The 7,210-nt window shown below is 43.6% G+C and overlaps 1 protein-coding gene across 4 annotated transcripts in view; it reads left to right on the top strand.

Annotated features, from left to right (window-relative positions):
* The window catches only part of Cttnbp2nl (CTTNBP2 N-terminal like), a 49,107-nt gene that overhangs the window by 13,466 nt on the left and 28,431 nt on the right, over nt 1-7,210 (top strand). For all 4 annotated transcript variants that reach the window (XM_031375080.1, XM_031375081.1, XM_031375078.1 and 1 more), the window contains one exon: nt 1,567-1,687. The gene's annotated coding sequence lies outside the window, so the exon portion shown is untranslated. The remainder of the gene's footprint in view (nt 1-1,566; nt 1,688-7,210) is intronic.

Genomic DNA, 7,210 nt, shown 5'->3' with positions numbered 1-7,210 from the left:
TATTTTTTTTTTTTTTAAGAAAACTGAGCAGGCAGTGGTAGCACACACCTTTAATCCCAGCACTTGGGAGGCAGAGGCAGGTAGATCTCTGTGAGTTTTATGCCAGTCCAGTCTTCAGAGTGAGTGCCAGGGTTATACAAAGAAGGGAAAAAGAAGAAAACTCTAAAGTTTAAAGTACTGTCAGCTGGCAATGAGAACATACCAGACAGCTTGTCCACAAGTGGTTTTTCTCTCAGATTTATAGACTGTAGCATTCCTTACACAGAAGTGTCTGGGTGTAAACTGTGGGGCCAACAAGGTCTTGGAGGGTTCTTCTGGAAAGAGTAAGCTGGGCATCTGGTTGGAATGATCCCGCCTTTCAAAGTCACTTAATGGATGCTGTCAGTGACGAGTAACAGCTCACTCAGAAAACAGGAGTCGACAGCCCGCCATGTGGAGTGGCGTGCCTGAAACCTGGCAGTGATGGTTCTGATAATGGGTGTGGGTTAAGAGCAGCCTTTTCCTGAAAACCTTGAGCTGTATAGTTCTGCCCGAGAGCTGGTAGAGTTGCTGGAGTTGATTGTTTAGTGGTTGGCTTGCATGCTGTCCTCTTGACTGTGAAGGACCCACGCTGCCTCTCCTAAATTGGGAGATTCAGAGTTTTAACTGTTGACTTGATAAATAAATCGAAATAAAGCCTTCCTACTTCCTTTTTCCTTTTGTTTTTGTTATTTCATCTTTTCCAGTTCTCATACATGTATATTGTGTTCTGAGCATGACCACCCACCCCTCCTCCCCACCCCAGGCCCTCTTCTCTTCCATTCCTTGACTCACTTCTTTCCCCATGCCTCCTTTTTTTCTCTTGTCAGTTTCACGTCTTTCATGTTATGGGTTATATGTGTGTCTTTCTTTTCTTTTTTATAGTAGGTTAATACTATTGAAAAATATAAGCAAAAACATTTGTTTATAAGCCAACATTTAATGTGTAGTCATGATGGGAAAAATAGAAGTTGTCAGTGTTTGGCCATCCTTATAAACAGTAGAAATGGGCACACATTGATTTGTTGTGGTTATCGGGGAGTAAGATCAGACATTTCCTTACCCAGATTTGCCAGGTAGAACATTTTAGTTCTGACGATGTTCCAATGTGCATTGTGGCATTGTGAGTGAGTCATGTTGTCTCCTGCAGACAGGCTTTTGGCAGAGAAAGTTTGTGCCTAGTGTCCTTGACAAGCTAGTCATTGAAATGGCAGTAGACATCAGAAGAGATTTCCGTATCTTGGACGATAAGGCAGGAGGATCACCATTTGAGTTTAAGGCCATTCTAGGCTCCTATCTGAAAAGAAAATGAAAAAATATTTCAGTAGCTCCCCCCCCCCTAGTAATTACCTCTTGCAACAGGGAAGTCAGAGCCCAGTGTTTCATGTACATATTCAGCTTCAGCCCAGGGACTGAGTGATTTTCCTCCTGTCATTAACAACCTACGGCTGTCGGCCTTTACCAGCTGTGGTCCTAGGTGACACCAGTGTGGTGACACTTTCCTCATAGTGTGATCACATGGTCAGTGAATTTCTTCTTGTTTTGCAGTGTTGGACACTTTCCCACCATGCCGACGACATTTTAAGTATGTCAGCTTTTTAAAAGTTTAACTAAAGGAAACCTCTAAGACATCGTACCCGAGGACCAAAGTGCAGCCACCAATTATCAGGTCAGTGTCACCTCCACACCACCCACAGGAACACCACTGCTGCCATGCTGAATCATAATGCAGTTTGGATGTGTCTTATTGTAAGAAGTATCACAGTACATCAAGAGTGCACTCAAATGTACAGATAGCAAAGAATTGCTACAGTTTAATATTTATGAAGTGAGATTACTAGACTCTGTTGGTCTTGAGTTACACAGCTGTGGCTTTTCCCTTCCTGTATACTGTTTGTATAGCATTATAAACAATAAGTAAAATGAGTTGATACTATTAATAAAACCTTCTGGCTATTAAAATTTGTGTATAGAAATGATTTTATAGGGCTGGTGAGATGGCTCAGCAGATAAGAGCACTGACTGCTCTTCCGAAGGTCCTGAGTTCAAATCCCAGCAACCACATGGTGGCTCACAACCACCCATAATGAAATGTGATGCCCTCTTCTGGTGGTCTGAAGACAGACAGCTGCAGTGTACTCATTTATAATAGTAAATAAATCTAGGGAAAAAAAGTGATTTTATAGATACAAGATGTGTGTGTGTGTGTGTGTGTGTGTGTGTGTGTCTGTGTCTGTGTCTGTGTCTGTGTTTGTTATGTATGATACATATCCCTGTGCATGCATGTACAGAGGCCAAAGGATGTCTTTCTCTGTTGTTCTTCACCATAGTTCTTGAGTCACGGCGTCTCAATGAGCCTAGTCCTCACTAGTTGGCTAGATTAGCTGATCAGTGGGCTCTAATGATCTGTCTGCCTGTCTCTTCTCTCTCCAGTCCTGACTGGGGCTGCAGGTGCATGCTGCCGTAGCCCACTTTCTTATGTGGGTACTGAGAATCTGAACTTGTACAACAAGCAGTTTCCCAGCAAGCTGTCTTTCCAGCCCAAGAGTTATAGTTCTTCATATCTTGATAAAGAGTGGATTTTTTTTTCTTGTGTAGGCTAGACTGCTTTCTAATGTCAATGACTCTGAAGATGATACTAATTTTATTCTTAGATGGAGATGTCTGTTTTTCATAACTGGTCAGAGACTTGATTTGGGTTTAATCAAATTTGTATAGTAGGGGTAAAATCCAGCCCCTTGTAGGCTGGCAGTCTACATTGACTTCACCTCCAGTCTTTATGCCTGTTTAGAGCAGAACTAAGAGGGCCTTTGGAGAGCACCTTATTTGTTTCATTTTACCTGTTAAGAAGCAAAGGGCCAGAGCATCTAAGTCTGTGTTCCTCAGGGCCATCTAGCTGTTCTGTCCAGCCAAGGACTGGCATTCTGTGCCTCTCAGGAACACCCTGTGCTTTACTGAAATAACACTGCTGCTTTTAGTCATACTTTTGAACCTCTAAACAAAAAATGTTTGATGACTCTAAAACTATTGGAGAAAAGAAAGCAATATGACTAGCCGTTTTTAGCATTGTTTCTGCCTTCTTGCCTTGGTGCCTGTATGTCCAGTTGCTTTACTCTGCTCTGTTGGTATTTGGGGAGTGCCTTTCTCATTTGCCTATTATTCTGCTTAGCATCATGGGAAGAGAGAGGAAGAGCAGAATAGGACATCCCCTCTACCTGTGGTCTTGGTGAGAAAAGTAAAAGTAAAAAACCAGCACCATGCAGCAGGAGTTCAGTTCCTCCCTGTGCTTCACTCTGGGTGCTGTGGCCTTTGGCTGTGGTCCTGACTGCAGAGGGGCAGCTCCCCTAATGCCTTCCATGGAGAAAAATGAAAGAATAGTAGTTACTAATTACTAAAGCGGGGAGCTGGGAGATAGCTCAGTGGGGAAGAGTGTTTGTTCCACAGCCTAGTGTGATGGCTCACGTCTTTAATCCCAGCACTCAGGAGGCAGAGGCAGGTAGATCTCTGTGAGTTTGAAGCCAGTCTGGTCTATAGAACTAATTCCAGGACAGGAGGGCTATACAGAGAAACCCTATCTTGAACCCCCTTCCCCCCACCCCACTCAAAAACAGAGAAAAAAGAGAGAGAGTACTAGTTGCTCTTTTATGGAACTTGAGTTTGGTTCCCATCATCCGTGTAGGGTGGCTCACAACTCCCTGCAACTCCAGCTTCAGGGACCATCACTCTCTTCTGGCCTCTATGGGCGCCTGTATTCATGTGCACACATACACTCACAGATGTACATACACACATAGATAAACGATAGAATCTTAAAATATATAATGATAATTAAGTCAAGACCAGTGAGATGGCTCCTTGGATACAATGACTTGTTGTCCAGGCTTGATGACCTAAGTTCGATCCCTGGGACTCAAGCTAAAGGAGAGAAATGATTCCTGTCATTTAACCTCCACAGGCACACCATGGCACACATTCCTCATTCCCACACCTGCACAGAGCAACAAGCAGAGAAGTAAAACAAATTTGTAAAGTTTTTGAGCCAGGGGTGGTGGCCTGCGCACGTGACTTCAGCACGAGAGAGGCTGAGGCAGGAAATCGCTGTAAGTCCATGTCTGGTCTAGAATGTTCCGCAGAGTAAGACCCTAGCTCAGAAATAAAACAAACATAACCAAACAAGGAAGGAGGTTAGTCCTTAAACAGCACTGGACATCTAAGTAAGGATTTCTAAAGTCCTGACTTCCTGAGACGCATCTGGAAGAGGAAGTCTCCCAGCCACTCAGATAGGAGTGGCTGCCAAGGCCGGAGTTCTTTGTTGTGCCCAATACAGCTTTGAGTGACAGGCAGCTTTATTAAGTTTGTTGGGGGCTTCTAATCAGAATTCTTTTCTTTTTTTCTTTTTACAATAACTTAGAGCACATAATCTTTAATACTACTGTGAGACCCACCAGAGGCTGGAATTCACTCAGGGGGAAGTCAGCAGTTGGCGCCAAAGTTACATACATTAGGGACCTTTTTCTGTGTGGTAAAGGATTTACAGGATATGCTAGAACACACTGATGACACACGGAAGTGCGCATCTGTGTGCGCGTTCTCCTCGCTTCAGTGCAGTGGCCCTGGAGGAGCTGGTGGCTTCTTTGAGTGCTGGAGAGTACATGAAATCATCATGTTGCCTTCATTTGGAAGAAAAACTGTCACAGTTACAGTTTGGGAAGAAAAAGTAGAAGGAAAATAGTATTTGTTTCCCCCCCCCTTGGAAGCTATAAACTCTGGTACTGTGTTTACCGCCAGGTCTCTCTGCCTGCATGTGCTCTGAGACTGAGTAGGTGCCACACCCTTCAGCAGATCCTTGTAGAAATGTGACCTTGTTAGACAGATTGACTGAAAGCTGCTCTTAGAACTGGTAAACACTGAGCAAAGCAGCCGAATACAAAATCAGCATAGAAATCAGTCCCTTTCCTGCGTGCCAGCAGCAGACACTTTGAGAAAGGACTCGGGAGAGCAGCCCTGTTCACAACAGCTTCAAAAATAAGTCAGGACTAAAACCCAGAGGAGTGAACCTAACCAGGAAGTAAGAGCTTTCTACAGTGAGAACTTCAGAACCCTGAAGAATAGTTGAGGAAGACTCTAGAAGATGGAAAGATCTTCTATGTCTGTGGGTCAGCAGACTTGATACAACAAAAATAACACTCATCAAAAGCAATCTACAGAATCAGTACAATCTCCATCAAAACTCCAGTAGCATTCCTCACGATATAAACACAAAAAACAAGCCTAACACAAGGAATCACAGAAGACCTAGACCAGCCCAAGCAAGCCTGAGTGAGAAAAGGCATGCTGGAGGTGTCCTAGTGCCTCCAGTTAAGCCACACTTACACCGTGTACTCATACTGTAGACACAGTAACAAAAGTAGCATGCCACTAGCTCCAAATGTGGCTCAGAGGGACAGAAGAGAGGACCTGGATATAATCCCACACAGCTATGGCCACTTAATGCCAAAGACGTACACTGGAGAAAAGACATCCTCCTCAACAAATGGTGCTAGGCAAACTGGACAGTCCTGTACAGAAATTACCCAAATGTGGTGGATCAAATAACTCAGGAAATAAATGGTATGAGATTTGAAAGTTTGCACAGCAAAGGAGACAATCGAGGAAAGAGACAGCTGTGGAGCTAGATGAAAACTTTACCTGTTACACATGACCCGAGAGTAATGTTTTACTACAAAAACCTGGGCTGCCAGGGTAGCTCAGAGGGTCAAGCCTGACATCCAGAACTGGGTTAATGTAACCCAAATGATGGAATGAGAACCAACTCCACACGTTGTTCTCTGACCTCCATACATATGCCATGGCACATAGGTATGCACACATATACAGCACACAAAAATAAACATATGTAAAATAAGGAAAATGACAAAAAAGTAAAACAACCTCATCAATAAGTGAGCTATGAAACAGACACTTTCCAAATGAAGAAGTGTGGATGGCCAGTAAACATGGAAAAGAGGTTGACATCCTTAGCTGACAGATAAATGTGCTCAAATTTCGTCTCCCTGTCAGCTAGCTTTAAGGCCAGGTGTGGTGACGGTGCATACCTGTGGCTCCAGGGCTTGAGGAGCAGATGCAGGAAGATTGTGCAAATTCAAGGCCAGCCATAACTGTATGGAGACACAGAAGGAAGAGGGTGGACAGGGGAAAGGAGACAAACCTAAGAAAGATTGCCTAAAAGAGTTATACTCTTCAGGTGGTCCAGGGCACTGAGGTATGGAAGTCAGTATTAACATTTTCTCAGAAAACTAAAATTAGACCCCTATTACACCGCTCCTGGATAAACACCCAGAGGACTCATGTTCATTGTAGCAGTATTCATAATAGCCGAATATTAATGAGCTGAGATCTTTCTGCTAACATGTGAGGGGGTAAAGAAAACGTGTATCTGCACAAGGGCATTTTATCCGTCCATAAAGAGGAAGAAATTTATCCTACTCGCAGAATAAATGGATGCAACCAGAGATCATCATATCAAGCACAATAAACAAAAGTTACAATTTTTTCCTCACTTGTAGATTTTTCCACAGATACCTAAGACCACACACACATGTGACATGGGAGTGGAAGCTAGACTGGGAGAAGGGGACAGGTGTCAGGGTCGGGGGAAGAAGGATGATTGAGGATGTGGTTATAGTCAAAGTATGTGATAGAATTGAATGAAGATGCTTTGAAGAAAGCCATCGCTATGTACAAGGAGTACCTGCCATAACCCTGGCCTTGGGAAGTAATCTACACCCGAGGTTAGGCCAGGCTACACTACTTAGACCATATCTCAGGAAAACAAAATAATGGTCCTAAGTTAAATTTGTAGTAGGCTAATTGAGATATTTAAACAATGTAGTTTAACATACTGCTTAAAAGCATATTTGTAACTAGACACACTGACTCACACCTGGCACTCTGGAGCCTGAGAATTCAAGGTGAGCCAAAACTACACATAGGAGACTATGGGGCTGGAGAGATGGACTGGTGGTTAAGAGCACTTGATGCTCTTTTGTAGGGTGCCCAAATTCAGTTCTATGCACCCACATCTGCTAGTTCACAGCCTACTATAGCTCCAGCCCAGAGGAATACAGTACCCTCTTCAGGCCTCCATGAGACCTGTCCTCATGCACAAACCTGCACACAGAAACATCATTTT

Source organism: Mastomys coucha, unplaced genomic scaffold, assembly GCF_008632895.1.
Source record: "Mastomys coucha isolate ucsf_1 unplaced genomic scaffold, UCSF_Mcou_1 pScaffold16, whole genome shotgun sequence".
In the NCBI taxonomy this organism is placed as follows: domain Eukaryota; kingdom Metazoa; phylum Chordata; class Mammalia; order Rodentia; family Muridae; genus Mastomys; species Mastomys coucha.
The sequence above is the reverse complement of the archived record's forward strand: the minus strand, read 5'-3'. Positions and strand labels throughout refer to the sequence as shown.